The sequence below is a fragment of the Mytilus edulis genome, chromosome 7 (assembly GCF_963676685.1).
Source record: "Mytilus edulis chromosome 7, xbMytEdul2.2, whole genome shotgun sequence".
NCBI classification, from domain to species: domain Eukaryota; kingdom Metazoa; phylum Mollusca; class Bivalvia; order Mytilida; family Mytilidae; genus Mytilus; species Mytilus edulis.
Window position 1 is genome coordinate 48,752,474 of NC_092350.1, and position 26,843 is coordinate 48,779,316.

Below are 26,843 nucleotides of genomic sequence, written 5' to 3' on the forward strand. Positions count from 1 at the left end.
CACTGCACTGAAGTGCTATTGGTTATTTATAAACATATTTTTTTAAAAAGAAGCAAAATTACAAAGCGGTGTCAATCCGTGTTGGATGACAAATAATCAAACATTTTGATATAGAGTTTTTGATTTGAATCTGAAATTTCTTAGACAAGGAAAAGGGAGGTATGGCTTTTAACATTTGATTGTAAATTTCCTTCATTCAATTCACTAGGGACACGTTGACACCTGAGTTGTTGTTTCCGTAGTTTGAAAACCAATTGACGTTGCATAAGAAGACAGTAGTAAACATATCATTGTTGTCTGCGTAATTTAGGTTCACGCGCTCAACCGAGGAACAAATAGTAAACACATTTCAAATTGATACCTTGTTTATTTGGTCAAACATGTGGTAGATCATCTTGATTGAATTGTTCAACAATTTGTTATGCCTTTTACACTATGCTATACGATATATGTAATACTCATTATTAAAGGCCATGTAGTGACCAGTTGTCACAGTACATTAGTTCGTTTTTTGATAGACAATCGTCGCATTTGCCAGCTTACCACATGTCTTTATTGTATAATGTCGATACGGGTGTAATAACGTTTCCAGTTTTCTTCCACCTTTCATTTTCAACATTCACGTTGTGTCATTTGACCCCCTTTTATACATATACATGTTTTGTAAATTATTGTAAGTTCAAGTACATAATATCACTGAAGTAAACATTACGTTATTATAGCTGATGCTGCATCAACCCAAATTAAAAACGAACGATCATGCATACATTTGTTGAGTTTTACAGCAGTCTGGTTTGTTTCCAGGATAACCGAAAAGCACCGACGTTTACTAAGTTATCTGTACAAAATGATAACGTTATGCTATTTATCGTTTTCTATTGTAATTTTCAAATTTCCTGTCTGTTTTAAGTTATATCTGCTTTCGGCTGTAAGGTTTCTCAAACTCTATATTTTCTTTTTGTTTTTGTACTTAAGGGCATGTACTTCGTCAATATGAAATATGTGTTCATCTTCAGAAAGTACATACGAATTGTAAAGGGATATTTTATTTACTTCTATGTTTGTATACATTTTTCAAAGATGGTACCATATATCTGTGATTACAACAACACATCTCTTATCACGAGTACAAAACAAACTTTCTTACAAATTTGTATTTTTATTCACATATAAATAGTTATATAAAACATTTCTCCTTATTTTTTGTTATAAATTCTAATATGAGTTTACAGGTAGGTTAATGCAGGATTTCGTTATTTTTCTAGGCATTCCCCTTTTTTTATTTCGAAAAAGGAATAACTGAATCATAATTGTTCATGTGGTACACAGTACGGGTGCCGCATGTGGAGCAGGATCTGCTTGCCCTTCCGGAGCACCTGAGATCACCCCTAGTTTTTTGGTGGGGTTCGTGTTATGTATTGTTTAGTTTTCTATGTTGTGTCGTGTGTGCTATTGTTTGTTTGTCTTTTTTTCATTTTTAGCCATGGCGTTGTCAGTTTGTTTTAGATTTATGAGTTTGACTGTCACTTTGGTATCTTTCGTCCCTCTTTTGTAGAGCTTGAGTTGACTGCCTTTATAATACTTTGAAAACGCATCTGTTATGTATGTTAATGCTGGGTTATAACATGATGCTAATATTCACTAAGACAACGTTTTTTCGCTTATAAGATAGAATAGTCCAGTAAGTACAAACAATGTTCCAATGCATTTCTTCATTTGTTCTACCATAAGTGACAAATAATCGAATGTAATGATAATATAAATGGTATCAATTGTATTGCTAGAGAGTCGAATTTGACAGTTATATCATATCGCTGATGACCAATGCCAATACATTTTGAATCTATAAAGCTATTGAACATAATAGCATATGATATTGAGGAAAAAGAAACATAAAGAGATTTGAAATTGTGTTTGTTTTGAATTTATTCACAATTACATCGCTAATTATCTTGAACATTTTTGAAAGTCTCAGCAGAATTAAACAAGGAAGTATTTTTGCATTGTACATAATAGACATTGATAAAAGATTAGTATGGCTAATGTATTATGAACTAAAGAATAATAAGGTTAATAAGGTTGATGAAGAAGAAATATGTAGAGCTTTGAAATTGATGTAATGATATTTTTTTAACTGTGATATCGTTAATTATCTAAACATGCTAAAGAAAACAAAAATCCATAAGAATTTAGCAAATAATTAACTAATGGATTTTTATATTCTTTGATCAAATAGTATGGCTAACAAATACGAGTCAGTATGTATTAGGCAGAATTCTTCATCAATGTGCCATAGTTGATACATGTAACCATCTATTTGCTAAAAAATGGAAAAAACTTTAATCATTCAACGGAAGACAATGACAGGTATATAATTCAGCTAGGGAATTATGTTCTTTTATGTTCCTGTCTTTCAAGTGTAAATGTTTGCCATAGTTTCAAGATAAGTCAAATCTAAGAGGTTTCTGCAACAGTTTCATCAATATTCGTTTTGACTTTAAACGGTTATGCAAAAGTCCACTCTCTTGGTAATAACGTGACATCATAAAATATTTTCACATAAAATCTGTATTTCAATTTCGTATAATGAGTTGTTAAACACGAACAACCAACACTCAATTTTGGTTTAAATTGTAGAAGATCTTTTCAAAAACTTTAACCTTGGACAATACAGAAGGTGAATCACAAAAACAATTTGAAATCTAAAAATATAAAACACTATAGTTTGAATGTTATTTTTCAGTCATAGTACATACATAATTATAAAACAAGTTCGCATTATATAATTCATTCACAGATTAAGACATTGAAGCACGTATAGAAATAAAATAATTGCTTAAAATAACCTTTCTTAGGTCGGACAAAACACATTTAGATATGAATATCGGACCATTGTTGATACTTTTATCGCTGTTTTTAAAATCCGTTGTTTGCCTTCGGCTGTTTGGGCGGATAGTTGTCTCTTTGGCACATTCCCTTTTTTAACTATTCAATTTACTTTATAATGTAAGACAGACTACGGCACATATCATTCCTTTGGGGTTTGGTATATACGTGATTATGTGAAGAAGGCTAAGTTGCGTGATTTTATCATTTATTCGCTTATTTGCTTGTCCAGGAATGTTTCGTCGAGAGTAAGCCACAAATTGCAATGAATTGTAATATAGTGAACACCTGATAATCAAATTCCGATGATTTGAACAAACACAAAAATATTATTGAAGATTGCTTCAAATGTGTTTCAAAATATGTAGGTCACTTATCACCCATGCAAGACATTAAGATTGAAAAGTCATGAAATAAAAATAAATATAAAGCGATGCGTGCGCCAGTGACTTTTCATAGTTTCGCTATAAATCATTATTGGCATCAATTTCATGAGATCAACATGTTTTGTAAAGAAATATGATCGTGATGAGCATCGTTTTCTTCTCCTATATATCGGCAATATCAGAAAAACTTAGTATACTCCCCTTGACATCCAAATGAACTTCCTACTTTAAAATATTTGACAAAGAGTTTAGAAATTTAAATGGTGCTTGTTATTCATTGGGATGCCATGTTCAGTTTTTATTCTTCAATTGTAGTCCATCTTTTCAAAGAAAGCAACCTTGAATGAATACAGAAGGTTTAACAAACAAACAAAATTATAGAACAAAATATAAATCTTCAATCATAATACATGTTTATATTGTTTGTAAACAGATTTATTTTAATGAATCATTACCAAGTTTACATCTCAAGCCATGCTAAACAATATAGTATAAGTACGCTGCATGTCTTTTATTGAGGTCACAAAGGAGGTTATATCTATAAGACCAAAAAATTATACTTTGGTAATTTAAGATATACATCAAGACGACTTATCCGTAGGGATTTCGTATATAAGATGCAAGATTCACCCATTTTATGTCAAGTTAAGTAATTTTCAATCATTTGTTCGAATGTCTATTATTTGACAATAATCACCCAAGCTGTGTACAAATATATTTGGTATTTTGCCAGCTAATCATACTTTTTGTGAGTAAACGACACTAACCGTCTAGCAAAGCAGTACGATCTAATGAAAGGTTCTTTTCTTTAATATATAATGTGTTCTATTGGATTTAAAATGTTTCTACTGAAGCAAATCCTTATAATGCATGTGATTGGCTGCGGTCGTTTTGTTAACGTTTACATTTTTATGAAAAATGATGCTCATATATAAAATTATATCGATAATAAATGCATTTGTAAGGAATCCGTCTATGAGAATGCTCTATCGCGACAAATACATTGAAAAGTAACCGCTTTTGATGAGTCTTGTTCAACTAAATTTAAAGAGATGGTTAACTCCGATGGGCTGTGTTGGTATATATTTGTATATACTTCAAATTAAATTATTAAGGAACAGTTATGGAAAAGAACAAGAAATCAAAAACCCTCTGTCGTTCAAATATTTGTCCCCTTAATAAGTATTGTATACACTGAAAGGTGTTAGCCGGAATGCGTGTATCTTTTTTTTTTCTTTTTTAAAACAAGGTATTATTTGTCAATGCAGCATTGCAGTGTTTTCAATTATCTAGGGGTCGGGTCTTTCGGTGATTTGATATTACTGAAAAAAAGGTTGAATAGCATGAGATATGCAGGATATCATTTTTTTAAGCGACATATTGTTGGTAGAAGTTTTTAATCAGAAAGGTTTCTATTTTGATTCGTTTCGATCACATTTTGCAAGCTGAAAATTTACACCGGCACATCAAGTTGAATAATGGTTAAGTAAACTTACATGCAGACAGTATCATTTGTTACTTCTTAAGAGTGTCGTTGATAGTATTTCCATAAAACATTAAATATAACCGTAATGAGGAAATAAAGGAATGCAAAATGCGTGCACAAAACTGAATACAAGCACGACAATTGTAAGATAGAGAACATCTGATAATCTGTGTCCGACGAGTTGATTTTACTTATTTAAGTTATTTATAACAGTTTAAAAATCAACAAGAAACTAGTGGAATTCAGTTTAAGGGTCATATCAAATCCCCGAAAGACCCGACCCCTAGATAACCTAGGATTTTAGAATTTAGTTTAAGATTGTTAAAATTTGCTTCAAATTGTGTAGTTTACTTCTTGAGGGCATTCAATAAATCAGCAGTTTACTTTGGAATTAAAACAATCAGTGAAATAATCTTTCTTTTGTTCAAAATTCCTCAAATTGCGCAACTAGGATAAAAGACTAATATAAATTCAATGGGTTCAGGTCTTAATTTTTGTACCTTAAATATTTTAAAGGACATAAATACCATAGCCATTAATGAGTATTTGAAATAGAAGGATGTAGAGATTTGGAAAGCTGTTGACTTTACAATTTCTTCAATAAAAGATTCTTGTTATCTGTTTCAATTACGTACGAACACATTGTGTAAAGCAATTTAATCGCTATCAGCATTGCTATGCTTTTTTAATACATAAATAATGAGCTTTATTATTACTACATGTGCACTAATAAATTACTCAAATGATATAAGATATCAAATTGTTCAAATGCTCTTTCATTATTTTGCATTTATATTGGGATCTCGATGTTTTTTTTATAGTAACGTCATCGTTATTTGACTTAGTTTATTACAATGCAAATATTTGCCGTCCATATTAATAACTTATAAAAGATAAAGCGAAATTCTAATATCATATAATTTGAAATCAATTTTAAGCATGCTTTACTTATATTAACTGCATACCGTGATCGAGGGTAGTAAAATAACATAACAAAATGCATCATTTAGACTGTTTTAAAAAAAATATTTAATGTGTGTTTGTGTTCGATTCAACTTATTGAATTAACAAAATTAGGGGGAAACATTAAATTGTAAATAACAAAAGTATACTGTAATGATAGTTAATGTAGCAAGAAAACAAGTTCGATGAAACTATATTTGTTATTTTCAAGCATATTTAAAAAACATATTTTTTCGTATTTATTTTAAAATTATAACACAACGATTTCATTTTATTCACAAAATAGTGTTTTCCATGAATAATTTATGAAAACTTTGGCAACTTTTTGGACAACTTGTAGCTTGACAAAATAGTGACCAATACTATTAAATGCATGGCATAATCTCTATTCTTCCAAATTAAAGAAAAATCTATGCATATAAATACAAAGTTATGATCCACCTTATCTAAATATTGTTATAAGAGTACTTATTTGTAGCATTCTAATGTTGTTTGATGCAATTTACTACTGTAACTATCAACATGTGCATATACATATATTACCAATATATAAAAAAAATATTTTAACAAAGGCGTTAACGTTATAATGATGTCTTATGTTTCTCCTAATGATTGTTTTCCTTCCTTTTCCTTCCGTTTCACTGATTTGCAGACAATTGTTTCACGTCATCAGGCATAGTCAGCTTTTTTTTTATATGACGCCACAATAGGAAAATACAGAAGAAACCAAGAATGTTTGACGATATAATTAAATTTCAACCTATCATTTTCTAAAAACAGATAGTTCACTAGTGACTTATTTTTCTCACATCAATTACAAAATGTAACAAAAGCACTAAAAATAGAAAAAATATAATTCTCCAGCTTGAGTAAAAGTCATTCAGTTTGAAAAAATAGCGTGTATACACTGAAACAGTTTTGAAACGTGTCGGTAGTAAATTTGAATGCCGGATTATTACAAAACAAGTTGCAAATCTGGATTAAGAGAACGTTGGAAATAGACACGATGACCTTGAAAAGTTCGCATTTTTTTTCTCGCTCATACGATAAAAGTCCAGTCAATAAAAAAAACGTTCAAATGCATTTGCTCACTTGTTCTTCCAAAACAGACAAAAAGCACATTTATTGATAATATAAATGGTATCAGTATCAAATTGACAGTTATATCATAACGGTGATGATCAGTGCCAATATATTTTAAATTTATAAAGTTACATTATATGAAAGTATATTATATTGACGAAAAAGAAACATAAATATATTTGCTATTTGTGTTTGTTTTGAATTTGTTTTTGAATACATGTAGTTAAAAATATTACAACCTGGTCATTTTAATCCACTCTCTTGGTAATAACATGATTTCATGAAATGTTATATGCATCATAAAATAAGTTCACATACAAAATCTTGTTTATTTATTACAACACCATAACAAGAAATCTGTATTTGCATTTCGTATAATGAGTTGTTGAACACTAATACCCAACATTGAATTTTGGTTTAAATTGTAATTTATGTTTTCAAAAACTTTAACCTTGCATGACTGCAGAAGAAACACCAAAACAATTAAACAAAAACAAACCTATAGTTTGAACACTATTTTTCAGTCATAGTACATACAGAATTAGGAAACAAATTCGTATTATATAGGTCAAAGACAGATTAAGATATCGAGGGACATTTAAATATAGAATTATTGCTTAAAATAACCTTTCTTAGGTTGGATAAAACACCTTTAGATATGAGTATCAGACCAATGTTGATACTGTTATCACTTTGTTGAAATCCATTGTTGGCCTTTGGCTGTTTTTTGCTTTTAAGTCGGATTGTTGTCTCTTTGGCACATTCCCTATTTAAACTATTCAATTTATTTCATAATGTAAGACAAACTACGACACTGATCAATCCTTTGGGGTTTCATATATAAGTGATCCTGTGAAGAAGGCTAAGTTGCGTGATTTTAGTCATTTGTTCACTTATTTGCTTGTCTATGAACTTACCGTCGGGTGTAAGCCACAAATTGCAATACATTGAAACGTAGTGAACATCTGATAACCATAGTTCGATGATTTGAACAAACACAAACATATTATTGAAGATTGCTTCAAATGTGTTTTAAAAAATGTAGGTCACTTATCACCCTGGTAGTCGATTGCAAGACATTGAGATTGAAAAGTCGTAAAAAGAAAACACATATAAAGCGATACGTGCTCCAGTGACTTTCCAAAGTTTCGCTTTAATTTATTGTTTGCATCAATTTCATGAAAAAAACATGTTTTGTAAAGAAAAATGATCGTTATGAGCATCGTGTTTCTTTTGTTATACACAAATTATGGGGTTTTTTTTTAACAAAAGATAGGATAAAATTTAATTAGATTTGCAATAGATCACCTTTTCTTTCATTGTTCTGTATTTTATTCTGTTTCTTAGATATATTGATATCTTAAAATCATTGGTGTTGACATGAATATCAATAATAACTTTGTACTGTTTGGCTTTATAACTTTGTGCTATTAGCGTCACTGATAAGTCTTATGTAGACAAAACGCGTGTCTGGCGTACTAAATTATAATCCTGATAACTGCGTGTTATATCATTGTAACATAACTTATTATTGTATGACAATTGAAATGAAACATTACCAATTATCCTACCATATCAATAACTAATGAAGTTTTAAAAGGCGTTAATTACGATTTAGACAAAAATTAAGTATAAAATTCTGTTAAGTCATAGTAACAAAAAGTAAAATTACAAAAATACTGAACTCCGATAAAAATTCAAAACGGAAAGTCCCTAATCAAATGGCAAATTCAATAGGTCAAAAAACAGCAAACGCAATGATAACAACTGTCATAAACCTGGTACAGGCATTTGTTTGTGTAGAATATGGTGGATTAAACCTTGTTCTAAAGCCAGCTTAACCCTAACTTGTATGAAAGTCGCATCAAATTCCATTATATTGGCAACGATGTGTAAACAAAACGAACAGACACGATAGGTAACAATTTTCAGCTTTCTTAAAAGTAATGGAGTGCTTTGTTTTATCCTAATTTAAGTAACATGTAACATTGTGTAATATGTACATATGGTTGTTGATTTAGTATTGGAAATGTGCTATTTTTGGATATTGATTTATATAAAATGGATGTACTTCAAGAGTGTGCATTATGCATCTCTTCTTATAAAAATTTTAATAACTTGCTGAAAATTAAATCTATTATAGATAGACACGACTCTTGGGGTGTGCCTATTCAGAGGTGAGCCTAGATTGTCAGATAATGCATTCCTGTAAACATTGAATAGGAAAATTGTTTAGCAAAGCAAATCGTGATAATTGCAGAGTAACAAAGCAAATAAACGCTTAATACGTTTAACATTTTACGGACGCCATCACGAATTGGTTGACCGTTATGGAATAACCGTTTCACAAATGATATCGGATATGTTCCTTACGTCGTAACTACAATCCCCTTCCTTTTCATAAATGTGACCTATCGAATAAAACTATTTACCGGATTTGTTAATTCATAATCAACACGACGGGTGCCACATGTGGAGCAGGATCTGCTTACCCTTCAGGAGCACCTGAGATCACCCCTAGTTTTTGGTGGGGTTCGTGTTGTTTATTCTTTAGTTTTGTATGATGTGTCATGTGTACTATTGTTTGTGTGTTTATCCTTTTCATTTTTAGCCATGGCGTTGTCAGTTTGTTTTCGATTTATGAGTTTGACTTTCCCTCTGGTATCTTTCGTCCCTCTTCTTTAATAATAATTGATATTTCACTATTAGATTTATCTATGATTATGTGCATAATAAAACAAACCTGAATCAATAAAAGTTGATCGAAACTGAAATACAGATTATTAATTTTTCGGCATTTGATGTCTTATCCTGGAAAAGAAAATTGTATTAATCTTTACCTTATTGAAGCCAATAGCTGATGCTCATGATGCTGGATCTCAGCCGCATCCAATTAGAATCTAGTAAATACTGTGGATTCATTATTATTCGTTGGATACCAATTTTCGTGGGTTTCGTTGGTACAGGTGAACCACGAATTCAAATGTTCAACGAATAACATATTTCCAATAGGCTTTGTATACAGAGATTGGCAAAACCACGAAATCAAATATCAACGAATATGTAAGTTTTCAGCAATCCACGAAAATTGATACCCACGAAAATAAATGAATCTACAGTAGTTCAAGTAGGCGTGTATTTCGACTTAAACTAATAGTTCTGCACCGTGATGCGAAGCAAAAATGTCACAATTAGAGATACAAAAGTTAAACCAACCCCACCAAAAAGTAATAAATCTTGAAATTTTAGAAACATTTAGTTACAAGCTTTACTTGTCAAAATAAGCTCTATTGCATCTAGGATGTATAATTGGTTTTCAAGTTAATGATTCTACATCATGTCAATCCGTATTAATGTAAACTTCATTTTAAACCCTCGACTGGTGATGGATTACGCGTATATTTAGTTATTCAAAGGTAAAGAAAGTCAACATTGAAAGTGAAACTATGGTGAACCACTTGGTGGACCAATTCTATCCACACAAACAGTATTCTTATACTTGTAAAAATGATGATTCAAATATTTGTTTTTAAACTTATAACAAGAGGACAAAAAGACCTAAAAATAAATGAAAATGTACGTGTCCGCAATCTATTTATATTTAACATGATATGTATTTGGAAATACACACGAAATGTTGATATATTATTGAATTCATGCTTAGTAAGGTGATTATTTATGACATTTTTTTATTTTGCTATTATATAGATTTCCTAGAGTGATTGATATATTTCAAATACTTGTATATCTGATCATGATGAATTCATAAAGTGGTTTAATTCTTACCTGTAGAAAATACGAATTCTGATTTATTCAAGATATATCTTTTATATAAGAAATCCATCTTCTAAATGTATGGCCAAGTCCCTTACTATATCAACAAACTTTATATATTAAATAACTTCACAGACTCTTCCATACAACTCTTCCCTACCCCCATGTAGCCTTATAAATTCAAAATTTAAAGAAATAATAATTTGAATCTTTACCTTCAACCATAATACATGTAAAAATTGGAAAGAAGTTGGTATTTTATAGAATCATCGAAAAACCCTTGCGCCATGTTAAATAAATAGTATAATTGCGTTGAATGTCCTCTTATAAGGTCGTCAACACACTTGTATTTATAATAATAGGACCAACATTGATACTTTTGTACAGTAAGATAGAAACTGAGGCTGCGTACTGAATAGGGATATCGTATGTAATTAGCAAGAAACATCCGTTTGGGGCTTTGTTGCGTGAATCATTTGTTCGTTTGTCTAATGCACTTGTTGATGCATATGACAATAAACACACAACTTTTTTAGCTTTAGTTATTTTAAGCTTAGCATTAGATAGAAATATGGTCTATCGAGGAATATTCGGAAACTTTCTTTGTGTTCATTCGGAACATTTTTTCTTCTTATCTGTATAAGCATCCTGCAATTAAGAGCACCTCCATATGGGTTATTCAATATATTTAAAAACATGGCAATAAAGAACTTTACACTGATTGCTTACTCACTTATATGTTATATGATAATAAAATATATAATTGAAAATCTATATAGGAAAATAACGAAATAGCTATCCATACGTATAATTTTTAAAGAATAATAATGATTCAAAACATGGACACATGTACCTCAGTCTTCCAAACATTCATGAAATTCATTTAGAAATAATTAATGAGGCATTGCGAACTGGTCAACTAGTATGATACAATGTACATTAATTAATGTTCCTTACGACCGATCATCAATAGGTGTTACTCTCCCACGAGATGGATTGAGATTGAGAAATTATTTGACCTAATATAAAACCATTATTGAAGAGGCATAACTTTAGAATTGAATTCTAGATACAACAGATTTCATTAATAAAATAGAGTTACACACAAGATAAAAAGTGAATGCATTCTTATTGCCTATGATGTAACGTAAATGTACACAAATATGATCATGTTTAATTCAAAAGAAACGGTTATCAATGCAGTAGAATTAATTGATGCACAAGAATATCCTTTAAAGATTCCCAACAAAAAAGGTTTAACTGCATTTGTTAAATTATTTCTAAGTAACAATGAATTTGGGTTTAATGGACAGTTATACAAACAAGTTATAAGAGCGCCCATGGGTGGTTTATTTTCACCACTGTGCACATATATGCATCAAATTAATGGCAATTTTTTTATGCCAAACATCGATAATAAGCAAACAAAAAAAACAGGCTCCTGATTTTGGACAGGTATATTAAGTATACATGTATAAGCAGCAAATTAAATGTATTTGCTGGATCCAAACCCATTTCTGATGTGGACCAGGGTTTTACGGCATGCACAAACAAATGATAAGTAAGTTGCTTTTGTCTTATTGGTAGGAATAAACATTCCATATTCAATGAAGCAAAATAATCGTACTTTTACGTTTAATCCCGCTGCAAATGTTTGCACCTGTCCTTAGTCAGGAATCTGATGTACAGTAGTTGTCGTCTGTTTATGTAGTTCATACGTGTTTCTCGTTTCTCGTTTTTATATAGACCGTTAGTTTTCCAAATAGAATGGTTTTATACTAGTATTTTTTTTTGGGCCATTTATAGCTTGCTGTTCGGTGTGAGCCAAGGCTCTGTGTTAAATACTGTACCTTGACCTATATTGCTTTACTATTATAAATTATTACTTGGATGGAGAGTAGTCTAATTGGAACTCATACCACATCTTCCTATATCTTTCTAATATGTTTTTTTCACACAGAAAAGTAAATAAAATGGCTGTTGAACTTAGGTGAAATATTACTTCTACCAATAAGAACCCTAGAAGTGTCATCCATTGGTAGTATTTTGACCTTTCACCTTGGTAAAAATTAATATAGAAATAAAAACATTAATCATCTCCACACTTTATATTTAACACCACTCTCAACATACCCAAATTGTCCTGATTTACAATAAAAAGAAAATAGTATCCTCCACACAGATGATAATGAAAACACTGAGGTATAATTTACAATTCAGTTGAAAGAAGATTTGCATAAAAAAAAGTTCTAAGGTTCACGTATTGACTTTTTTTTCTAAAAAAGCAACTTGTTATACAATTGAACATAAATACCATATTATACAGATATAAAAAGGTGTGATATGAGTCCCAATGAGACAACTCTCCATCCAAGACATAATTTGTAAAAGAAAAAAGCTATTATCGGTCAAAGTATGATGAGATTTGGAAAGCTGTTGACTTTACAATTTCTTCGATAAAGACTAGTGTGATCAATTTAACTACGAACACACTTTGTAAAGATATTTGATCGCTATCAACATATTTTTCCTTTTTAATAGACAAATAATGTGCGTTTATATTACTAAGAAAAGGCTTATATGATACAATTAAGGAAAATGTTCAATATCCCTCGCAATATTTTGCATTTATATTGAGATCATGATGCTTCTTATAGTAACTTCATTGTATTTCAACTTAATTCATTACAATGCAATGAAATGATATATCTACTATTTTTCACCCATATCAATAACTAATGAAGCATTAAACGACAAAGAAATTTTTCTATCAAGAAAATCATCATCAAATGTGTAATCAATACTTGCGTAAGTCAATTTTGTAAAAGGAATAAATCACTTTTTTTTATATTTTAGAGGTTATTAATGTGTAAAGCGGGACGATCAAATAATGCAGTGAATAAGAGTACATAGACATTTATGTTACGCTTGTGAATCATCTGTCCTGTTTGACATGAATGTTAGATAACTTTGCATGCATTTGAAGAGGTCATTCAATCTTACTGTACTTCTTAACAATTTCAATAAATAATTCGCCTAAAAATAGAAGCACTTAAAAGGAGAATAACTAGCAACCGACAGTTTCAAATTAAAAGAACTTAACACAATATATCGCATTTAATGAATAGATAACGTGAGTTAATTATTCATTGGTGTTTAACGCCGCTTGCAGCATTCTTGGTAAAATCGTACTGGCAATTTTTGATGGAGGAAAGCGGAGTGCTCAATGACAATCACCAATCTTAAACAGATAAGCTGACGAGCCTATTCAATTTTAGATCGGAGACAAAAAAAAAACGCCGTCCAGGAGTGAAAGTAGGACTAGGGGCGTATTGGATGGACTACTTAGACGACAGGGCTGCAAACGCCCAAATTAATATAAATAGTAAAGTCACAAAATTCCAAACTCGGATGAAGTATCAAAACGGAAAGTCCGTAATCAAATGACAAAACTGAAACCTTAAACACATTAAACGAATATATTCCTGTCTTGGTAAAGACATGTTCGTATGTAAAAAAAAATTGTGGAATAACCGTCTTGATTCTATGAAGGATTTAGAGAAATTGCAAATCAGTTATCCATGTTATCCATTTATCATTTACCTTCAAATTAATGATATATTTTCTTTAATTTTAGTGTGGAAATATGTAGCTCCTTCGATGTGGGGAACCACGTTTAATACTTGACACATCCTTTTCATTACGGTTTAACTGTTTATAAATCCCATTGATATGAAAATGGTCCACTTTGAATGGTTGATCATTTGAATTAGTTCACCTTAGTTCTACCATTGCATTGATATTTTTGAAAATTGTCTGTAGTCGTACAGACAATGGTGTTGTTTAAATTAAGTTTATATAAACTATATAAAGCTCGATGATATTTGTGCAAGTATAAAGTCTGATATATCTTATTGTCGATACTTAAGACCAATGTCGTATTTTTTTCTCAGTCTGCGTATGTCGTTTTAAGACAACGACACAAACAAATTAATGTCTACTAATCGAGACGGTTTCTTTTTTACTATTGTACATGTTACAACCTTTATGATTCAACTCATAAGAAATAATGTAAAAGAATCATTTCCAATCAAAGCATTCGTTGATCCTGTACTAGTTCTTGACATTAACTTAATGAATAATACCGTGAAATATTCACTGACTAATTATATTTTATGTTGCCGTAAACTTGTTGTACTTGTATCCGTTCCACTTCGTTTTTATCCGGTTATTCAATGGAATTCACTTTGACTTTTTTGTTCTAGTTAATGTTTTTGATGATATTAGTAATTTTAAGAGATCAGTATTTTCAACAAGATAAATGAAGTTAGGGTTGGCAGCTTGAGCCTTTTATATATATTGAATGCCCTCCATTTATCTTCCAGTTTTCACGTATGAAAATATAAAAGTCATCGTTGCAAGGGAAAACTATCAGCATAAAAACAATCGGGACAAAGAGTAATATTTTTAAAAGTCAAACATCAATAGAAGTCATGAATGAATAGTTACAATAAAATAGAAATTAAAGAAAAGAAATTAATCAAAATAAAAAATAAAAAAACATTCACGATATGCATATGACAATGACGAGGCGTAAAACGAAAATATGATAGACATGTGTTCTAAATAATAATCTACTTGATATTGATAAATATTAATACAGATTAAATTTATTTTATTATTTTAGCTTTTATCGTTATATTCTTTTTATGGCAATTATTATAGTTACAACAAGTATTTTCAATAATCGGTGAACAACAAAGTGCATGTAGGACACACAAACGAAACATACGTAAATATATTATATATTATATATATCAGACCGTTGGTTTTTCCGTTTGGATGGTTTTACACTAGTACTTGTTGGGACCATTTAGCTTGCTGTTCGCTGTGAGCGAAGGCATCGTATCTTGACCCATAATGGTTTACTTTTATAAATTGTTACTTGGATGAAGAGTTGTCTCATTGGCACTCATACCACATCTTCCTATATCTATGTTATGCAAATTGAAATATTCTGGATGCATAAAAAAGTATTTTAAAGTATTAAATTGTCACTGCCTTTCCAATGTTTACAGATCTTTACATTTTGTTAAAAGTGTTCTTGCATACGACATTTGTTAATTAATGAGAAAAAACATCTTATATTCTAACAATTGTTCATACATTGAAAAGGACTGCAATCTATAAGATACAAAAGTGATCAAGGATAGATAAAATTGTTAACTTGACGATATGACACAATTCTGATGTAGATGAATTGAATAAGACAGGAAGACCATAAAACAGTTTATTGTCAAACAAAACACTCGTCCAAAGATTTCTGTGCTGTTTGGTAGGCATATCATGCATCTAGTAAAATACAGTCATACAAAAATCCCGATTCTGAAAGGTAGGTTAATTCATTATGAATACAAAAACCATTAGCAACATTGTATTCCGTTTTAAGAAAAAAAAATAGAGTTAGTGTCAATTAAACCTTATCAATATAACCGTCAGAACCATATATCGTAGTACAGTACCTAATATTTGAATAAAAATTCTACTTGACATCAATTCTACACTAGAATTGTTCCCTAAGTCTGTTGTAGGTTAGATATTATCAAGATGCTTGATTTCTTGATTGACAACATATTTGTGACGTTCGGAGGACGTGTTTTTCAACAGACTGTTGGCATTCCAATTGGAACAAACTGTGCCCCTCTACTTGCCGACTTGTTTCTTTATTTTTATGAGGCTGACTTCATGCAGGAACTTCTTAGGAAGAAAGATAAGAAGTTAGCAATATCCTTTAACTCTACTTTCCGCTATATAGATGACGTTCTTTCACTAAACAATTCAAAATTTGGTGACTATGTGGAACGCATCTATCCCATCGAATTGGAGATAAAGGATAATACAGATACAGTTAATTCGGCTTCATATCTTGACTTACATCTAGAAATTGACAATGAGGGTCGGTTGAAAACAAAACTTTATGACAAAAGAGATGATTTTAGCTTTCCAATTGTGAACTTTCTATTTCTAAGTAGCAACATTCCAGCAGCACCTGCATACGGGGTATATATCTCCCAATTGATACGATATTCCCGTGCTTGCATTTCCTATCATGATTTTCTTGATAGAGGGTTACTGCTCACAAGGAAGCTATTAAACCAAGAGTTCCAAATGGTGAAGTTGAAATCATCCCTTCGTAAATTTTACGGACGCCATCACGAGTTGGTTGACCGTTATAAAATAACCGTTTCACAAATGATATCGGATATGTTCCTTACGTCGTAACTACAATCCCCTTCCTTTTCATGAAAGTGACCTACCAAATAAGACTATTTACCGGATTTATAATCACATAAGCAACACGACGGGTGCCACATGTGGAGCAGGATCTGCTTACCCTTCCGGAGCACCTGAGATCACCCCTAGTTTTTGGTGGGGTTCGTGTTGTTTATTCTTTAGTTTTCTATGTTGTGTCATGTGTACTATTGTTTTTCTGTTTGTCTTTTTCATTTTTAGCCATGGCGTTGTCAGTTTGTTTTAGATTTATGCGTTTGACTGTCCCTTTGGTATCTTTCGTCCCTCTTTTAGACTGCCCTATTTACTATTATAAAACGGTCGAAATCTGTTCCAGGAAAGAACTATCAAAACTATGCCAAGGAATAACAAACAAAATATGTTCATCAGTATTCCAGTTGCAGTCAAATTTTAGAAAATATAAGATTATTCAAAGATTAAAACTTGATTTTTACATAATTTCTGCATTGTTTTTTTTTATCTAAAAATGTAAAAATAAATTTGTAATCAAAATAGTTGCTTTTGTGTATTACATTATCCTTGTTATTGTTCGTAACTTTTTTGATTATAGTTGATATCATGTCCTTATAAGTACAAATGTAGTAGTCGTTAAGGACTATGTGTGTATTACAGTTAACTTATTCGGAATAACACTGTGAAGACATTTTTTTTCTCTGGGAGTAGTTTCAAAGCGTATGCGGTTATGTAAGTTTGTGCCCGTTCTGATGTAAATAACTGTTTATAAAGATATAAAAAAGAAAAAAAAATAACAATTTGGAATTAGATAACAATTTGAAAAAAGCAATTCCAATAGGGAAGTTATTATAGCAATTTAAGAGAAAAATTACAGACTTTCAGCCGGTTCAGTGACTGAACTATACTGTACTCTTAGCCCAATTTATCTTATACTAAGTGATTCATTTCCTGTTGATTTTCTTTGTTTTTATTTATGTGATTTGTCTGCTCGAAGCTGGAAGCTTTTGAGACACTTTAATTAAATCTAAACGAATAGTACATCACAACGGAACTTGTTCACAAATTAATGGTCATCATGCAAACAACTATATCAATTTGCATGACAGTACTTTAAATTTAATCTTTTTTTCAATTTGAAGGATATATTGGGTATATTTGTAATTGTGACGTAAATATGTCGCTCCGTCCAGGATTTGGTAATGATAATGTTACATTTGTCAACAATTACATGTGTTTTGTATTTCAAAATGACCTGTTAAAGCATGCATTTTTGGCCCTGAATTGCACTTGCGTATGATTATTAAATGACACTAATTATTTTCTTTTATACTGGAGCCCCTCAATTCAGCAACACTTGCCAGTTGTGTTCAATGTTTTTCATCAAAGCAAGTTTTTATCGTCTAAAACAATACCTTTAAAACCACAGACTATCATTACTATTTGGAATTGTAATGTAAAACTAATATAAAAAGTCAAAATATTATTTGACCCCGTAAATTCAAAGATAAAAAACAGTCCAGTCTGACAAAGAAAACACTTGGGATGTGTATACGCCATTCGACTATTGATTATCAGTACTTATCGTGTGAAGTTTTATTTCGCGTATTTGAATCAGGACTTCTTTCATTTTCTGAAGAAAAAAAGTGCACAGATTCCTACAATAGTCATATTGTGATAAAAGAGACTATTTTTTTCTTAACCATTTAGAACTCCCCATTTCCATTTATCTTTCCAGCAGCGCCGTCGTATGGAGTATACATCTAACAGTTTACACGATATTAAATAGTTTGTATTTTCTATCATGGTTTCCTTGGGTTTTTGATCACAAGGACGCTTATAATCCAAGAGTTCTACGTGGTGATGTTGAATTAATTCCGTAAAAAATGTTACGGATGCAAATCCGGAGTTCATTGACTGTCATGAACATATCTGTTTCAAAGATGACGCATTTTACTTCTAAAATTTAGTAACCACAATCCGGTCGTCTTTCCCTAAATGTTACATATGGAAATATACTTATCATGGGGTTGATACTTCAATGAACAACACGAGGAATACCGTAAATAGAAAAAATATTTGACTACTTTTTCAAAATAACATCCTTCCACAGTATTCAATTGTATTTACAAAAAAATGCAATGTGTGGAAAATATCACTTCCGGTAGGGCTGTTCCTCATATCAGAGAGATATTCAAATGATTAGTCGAACATAAATAGTGATAATATGGCTAAAAGAAAAAGAAAAAGACCAACAATCATACAATAGTACAAGAAACAAAACATAGATAAACTAAAAACTACATAACACAAACCACACTTAAAGCGAGGGATGATATTATTCAGATGTATTATATACGAAACGCATACACAAGATATTTATAAGTTGAATTTTTAACGTCTTCTTACTATTCATATATATGCATTCCTTATTCCCGTTGAATGCTTTACTCAATGCATGAGACTGACTGAATGGTATCTGTGTACTCTCATTGTTCAATTTCTAAGTAGTAAAGGAACTTAATTGAGATGTCAACATATATGTCACAAGACGGGAATTGTTTCATGTTACCACTTTCTGTTGATCGTTGATCGATCGATACTCAACATAACGCTACAACCAAAGTCGTCGAGTCTTACATCCATTATGTAACTCTTTTTATTAAAAAGGAGAGACAACATTTTCGAAAAGAACAATAAAATATCCGAATTTGAAGAAAATCCAACAACACAATGAAAAATAAATTTTTAAATCTAAAGGGTCATATATTGTTGTTAACTAAATTTGTACATCATTATCTTGAAGACAGCTGTGTCAATTGCAATCAAGTCGGAAATCCTTTTATTTGTTACATACATATCAAGACATTCAGTGCATGCTTTTGACGTTCTAACTGAACAGTAGACAAGGAGTGTCATGTTTATTTTTAAATACTTTACTCGAGTCAGTGCTAATTTACTAACAGTTTTGACCCTATATCAGCAACAAGGAAGCCTTTTTAAAGAAAACTCGACAGCAATTAGCTTATGTCTTTGTACTGGTTTTTGTACAAACAACTATTTGTACTAATATTCAGTTTCGATATGCCAAACAAGGTGTATAAAATTGTAGTTATTTCAAATAACTAATGATATGAAATAAAAGCATTTAAGGTAGCACAATACAAAGATTTTATAACTCCAACTCTCGAGTTTTAAAATGCCTTAACTTTCTTAATAATGCTTGAAAATTTATAATAGTGGTAGCTAACAGATTACTCTTTCAAATTAATGCAATGTTAGTATTATGCAACAATTATGTAACCAATTATAATGTTAACTGTTTCTAAAATATTTTTCACCAAATTTCCACTTTCAAATGAAATTAGCTTATGCATAGGTATCCCTAGAGGGTTGATTTTATTATATGTTGTTTCTATGGCCATTCTCTACAAAAGGGTGTCTCAGATTTCAGATAGAATGTATAGAACAAATTTTACACCTAATTAAACATTATCTTCTTTTATGTGGTTAGGATGTTTACACTAAATAGAGATTTATGAGAGAATGGAATACCATAGAGACAACTTGAGACACCCTTTTGAAGCCCATGATGTATTGATTAAGATTTCGTTAAAATTTTCTGTATAGTTAAAGAGATGATAGAGCTAAATTCATTAAAGTGAACTTACCCAGATTTTGCCACTAATTACATAATAATTGATTACATAATGATTGCATGATAAAAATATTGCATTCATTTAAAAAATTAATCTTTTATCTATCTTTATATACCTCTTTTATTTTTTTCTATGCATTCATAAGAAAGTTACAGCATTTCAAAGGTTAGTGATTGGAAGTAAAAAAATCTTTGTATTTTGCTACCTTAAAGACGTAAAATAATTTTAACAGTCTTGGCAAACATTTTTGCAAATTATTTCCATTCAATCACTAAAACAATCAAAAATGCAAATGAATATGCTACAAAGTATACATTTATTCATTTTTTTTTATTCTAAAGGAGTTTGGGGAGAGGCAAAAAAGACTCTCATCTTTTTGTTTGTTCTACCTTATTTATGTAAGGTTAAGAGTCTGACCGCTGATTATTGACGTCAACAGACATCTATTATTCCAAAAGAAGATTCTGAATTTATTGTTTCCTTGAAGTTTGGTTCAAATCAGGTCGTCAAATAATTTTCAGACACGATTTATTTTTTATTTAAAGTGTTCGGGAATTTTTAACTTATAGGAATAGGAGGGAACGGTAGCACGTGTAACCTTCCCCCCAGAAACGATTCTGTTTACGATAGAAAAACAATGTTTTGTCATGTATTAAGTTAATCAGAATAAAAAAAAGGGGTTATCCAAACTCTTGTATCCTATTCCGAGTCAATGTATATCAGTGCATATTCATAGATCTCCGTTTTATGGGGTTATACCCCAAAAAAAATTTAAACAATCATATTCCCTCTAGTTTCTTCATGACATCTTTAAATATATTAAATCACGATCTCAAATTCTCAAAACATCCATTGTATACGCGCGACACTTCATCCGGGACTCGTTTAGCGCCACACGACACTTTTATTGATGTTAGAGATTTTTTGCGCATCCGCAAACGGAAAACCGGACAAATAGAGATTTTTAACTATTCGTTCGGTTAGCCAGACGAATAGCCAATCCGTTTTTGATCAATATGTTTCTTTTATTAATCTCCGGAGTTCACCACAAGAAATATCATTAACTGTAAAATCAAAAGTAACATGAAATGAAGTTAAAATTAATATGAGTTCCCTGCATTATGTTTTATACACGTTTTGTTAAGGATCAAGTAATTTCTAAATAAACACTGGAAAGTAGTTGTATAACGTTCTCCAAACAGAAAATTTGCATTAGTTTTAATTAAAAAAAGATGTTTTTGATGACTTATTGGGAACATATGATATTGTCCTTTACTTAATTATAGTTATACTAAAGTTTTTTAAAGTCTAGAAAACCTTTTTCTTACTCAAATTTTCTGAAAAAAACCGGACCATTTGTCTAAAAACCCGGATGATTTCACAGTTGCTCTCGAAAAAAACCGGACAATAGTACTTCTTTGATGATAAAAGATATATAGTATATAATGTCTACAGACAAAGTTGCACGTAGATAGATTTGGCAATTGTCTTATAGCTCCCGATGTTTTCTAGAACTCAAACATCCTTGGTACTAAATTCCTTTGAACATTTTTAAATGCGAATGTTGTAACAAATAAAATCTTTGTCTTACTGTTCAGATATATCTATCCCATTTTCCTTTGGTGATGAAAATACTTAAATGTATCTGTGGTACTTTTTTAATTTTAATTTCGATGAGATGAATCAACATTATAGCAAACGAACCCAGGATATTTCATTGAGATAACATCAGCAATGAACAGCCAGACGTGAATTATTAGGATCATATTATAAGCATAGAAATTATTGTATTAAGGCCGCCTTATTAAGAGAATGTAACAAGTCTCCGAAAGAATTGCCGGCCTAAACAAAAATAAACCAAATTGCTAGATAGTATAAGAATAGAATAGGATTACTTCAGTCTGCCTCTTTATTGACAATATTAAAAACATAATATCGCCAAACTATGGATTCCGGTCTTAATCATGCAATCCTGCATTTCAGAGCATCACAGTACTCAACCCTTCCTATTTGTACATATAGTGTTGCTTCGTTTTAAATTACCCATGCAGAATTTTGGAAACTTGTCTTTTCTTCGTCTTTCGTATGTTGTTTATTTTATTTTGACATGTGCGTTTTAATATTCCTTTAGAACCTATTAAAATGCCCATATAAACGCGATGGAAACTATACATTTACAGTTAGCACAGATGACCTCAAAAGTGTATGAAAGTGGAGCAGAAAGTATATATCCTTTCTTCTATTCTTTTTTTTTGGGGGGAGGAGGGTTCTCATTATATAATTTTCAGTTTTCTGTGTAGTATTGTGTGTTTTATTGCGTCTGTTTTTTGTGTAAAATGTATAACAATTGTTTTTACTTTGATTGTGTATGTGTTTTGCTTTATAATACAGTTAATACACATTGGTACTGTTAATAGCTTATATTAAAGTGTTTATTATTATTTTAGAGCTTGAATATAAAGATAATTTGATGTTGAATTTAACTTGAAGGTTCTCATAATTGCTTATCTAATATGGTTGTTAAAGAAGAAATCTGTTAGGTTTGATAATTCTTTCGGACAATGCTGCATATTTATTTCTTTTGTGCCCTTCCTTGAATTCATATTTTCTAGACATTGATTATAAAGTTTCTTTAATTAATATTAGTCCTTATTTGTTTGCCACAATGAAATCGATCAATGTACCATAACTAATCATCATCTACTCGCCGAAAAATGAAATGAACAAGGCATTCCATATTAATCATGTATATCTATATATATATTTGTCCGCTTAGGGATTATGGTCTTTTAATTTCCATCTATCAACTACATGTATCTATGTCTGACATGTTTTTTTCCTAGACGGGTTAAGTTCAGATAAATTTTACAAACATTTTTTTTAATATTCGTATAAAGAATAGACTAGGAAATTTTATAGCAATGAAAGTGGGACAAAAGATATCAGAGGGATAGTCAGACTCATAGATTGAAAATTAACTAACAACGCCTTGTCTAAAAATAAAAATAAAAATAATAGTACAGAAGAAACAACATAGAAAACCTAAGACTAAGCAACACGAACCCCACCAAAAGCTGGGGTGATCTCAGGTGTTCTGGAAGGGTAAGCAGGTCCTGCTCCAGATGTGGTACCCGTCGTGTTTCGTATGTTATTAAAAATCCTGTCAACAGTCTTATTCGATAGGTAACATTCGCAGCAAAATTGGTAGGGTATTGTAGTTACAACACTAGGAACGTATCCGATATCATCTGTGCAACGGTTATTCCATAACGGACAACCGTTTCTTAAAGGCGGCCGTCAAATTTACGAAAGGATGATTTCAACATCACCATTTGGAACTTTTGGTTTAATGCTACATTGAAATTGAAGTTCCTAATTGGGAAGCTCAAATCATCTCTTTTGTCGTAAAGTAAACCTACCCTCATTGTCAATTTCTAGATGTAAGTCAAGGTATGAGGCAGACTTATCTGTATCTGTAGTTTCCTTTATCTCTAGTTCGATGGGATAGATTCCTTCAACATATAACCAAAGTTTGTATTATTTAGTGAGAGAATATCATTCATATAACGGATAGTTAAGTTAAAAGCATAATGCACACTTCTTATCTTTCTTCCTAATAAGTTCCTATATGAAGTTAGCCTCATAATAAATAAGAAACAAGTCGGCAAGAAGAGGGTCACAATTGGTTCCCATTTGAATGTCGACAGTCTGTTGAAACACAGGTCTTCCAAACGTAACAATTATGTTTTCAATCAAGAAATCAATAATGTGAGTTTCAGTGATTTTTTTGTTTTAATCAGAGTGATTCTTTACAAAGCAGGATTTATCCCTCCCCAAGATAAGATACTTGTATCTACGTTCGCCGTTCTTTTTTTGTTTAAACAAAGTAATACCAACTCTTTCAATTTTGAATGGGGAATACTTAGTAAAAAAAAGTATAGGAAAGTCATTTTTTTAATATAATTGCAAGATGAGGGTCTTAGCTTGTATGTACTCTAAAATATGTTTTAATTTTATCATTATTCACATCTTATTTACGCCACCTCTAGAATATGCAGTTTCACAATAACTTTAAGTGTTAACAATACCTAAACATAAAAAGCCTATATTGGTTAACTGACATGTTAAAACAAATTATTACAAGGTCCTTGTTGACCACATTTGATGGACGGATTATTTATATATATATTACCCTTTTTTCATCAAAGATAATATTAGAATAATGAATATTCTTGTTAGTGAATTGATAGAACCCATAACGTATATGACGTATATCTATATTTTATGGTGTTTGATCGATTGATCGTAACGTAACGGTACCCAAACTGCAACGAGTACCCAAATTGCACCTTTTTAGCGAAAATAGCAGCGGAAATCTTACAAGATTTCCTAGAGACTAAACAATTTGTATTTTTTTAATTTGATACTATGCACATCTTAAACATAGGTAAAAATTTTTAGATATGCACAAATTTTTCATAGTATTTATCAACAGATGAAGTGTTTACTGAAAAAGCAAAATCTGCTGAAACGTCACCATCCGACGTCATCAAAAAGTCATCTTTTTAAAATGAGCAAATACAATATGTTACAAGTATCCTTTTCCTAAAAAACGAAGAGTAAGCATGGACTAATATCCAATTGTTCAAAATATTTGAAAAAATTAAATAAAATTTCTGTTATTATACTTTTGACGATGCGAATTTAAGCATGGATGCAATTTGGGTACTCCACATTTCAGAATCATTGATGGTTTGGAGGTCAGTTAAGACCAATTTTTCTATGATTCCATATGGATTCAAAATTAAATTGGTGAAACCATATGATGAATAATGTTACATCTACAAAATAAACATATAATGAAAACTTTTGTCTGAAGTATAGTTAAACGTAGCTTACAAAAACTGTCAAAATAGGTGCAATTTGGGTACTCTGATGTTATATCTATCAGAATGAATAAAGATATATCAGGTAAATACTACAAATGGTGATATATTTTTATTTTAGGGCATGGTGAAATCAGACGATTCCTTGTTATGTCAAAGAGTGGACGGTGGGTATGTAAACAGATTGGTTTTTTTTCATATATTTTTGGCTAGTACTCATCAGAATGAAAAGCAAAGTTATTTTCTTATATCAACATATATATTACGTCGATCGCCATCTGTTAATGAGAGGCATATGTGGCTAAGTGGTCGAAGTAGTTCAAAAGGAAAAAAGTTTGAAAAATACTTCTGCAGTATCGGTAGTCTGTCTAAACTGATATTGTTAGTTGGAATTCTGCACGCTTACTTTTAGATCCAATCTGAATTGACTAGGATTTGAATAAATTGTTTTAACCGAATTTTAAAACCAGTACTTAGTAGATGAATGTAAATTTTCTAAACGAAGACAACATAGTTCAAGTCGGCATAAACTGTTGCTATATGGCTTGTCCAATAAATAATAATGCTGAGGGTGTTGATCCAATTGTTAAACAACAAAGTAACCAATAGTTCTTTACTTCCTTGTCAATCGGTCTAGTTATGGACAATCACTACGCTGATATAAATACCAGATATCCTGACTTTTATATAGCATAGAATCCAAATAAATTAATAGTGGAAGCGTTAGAAGTTATCAAGACTAAATTGGAACGAATTCATATAACATGTTTAAACTTAATCATTGCTTTATTGTAAAACACTGAATAAAATATGTGACTGATATGACACAATACGGATGTAAATGAACTAAACAAGACAAGACTACATCAAATGTATGGCTAGTCTCTTTTTGTCAAATAAACACACTCGTTCATATTCCAAAGGTTTATTTGCTGTTTGGTAAATGTACTATGTATATCCAGTACTAAACTGTCATCCACGTCAATACCGATTCTTAAAGGTAGGTTAATTTATTATGAATACAACAAGCATCAGTTGCAGTGTACTTTTTTTTTTTAATGAAATACAGTTAGAATCAGTTATCAATAGAACTATCAGAACCATATATCGTAGAACATTACCTAGTAATCTTGGAGTGGTTTCAAGGCCTAGTGTATTTGATAATTTATTATATTATATATTTGTACGTATTGGCTTATGTACTATACTGTAAAGTTTTGCCCGCTCTGATGAAAATTACTAGTTCTGTTAATAAAGCTATATAATTATATTTTTTTGTAAATTACATTTTGGAATAAGATAACAATTTCAAAAAAGCAATTCCAAAAGGGAAGTTATTATAGCAATTTAAGATACAAACATATAGACTTTCAGCCGGTTCAGTGATTGAACTATACTCGTACTCTTAGCGAAGTTTATTTTATACTAAGTGATTTATTTCCTGTTGATTTTCTTC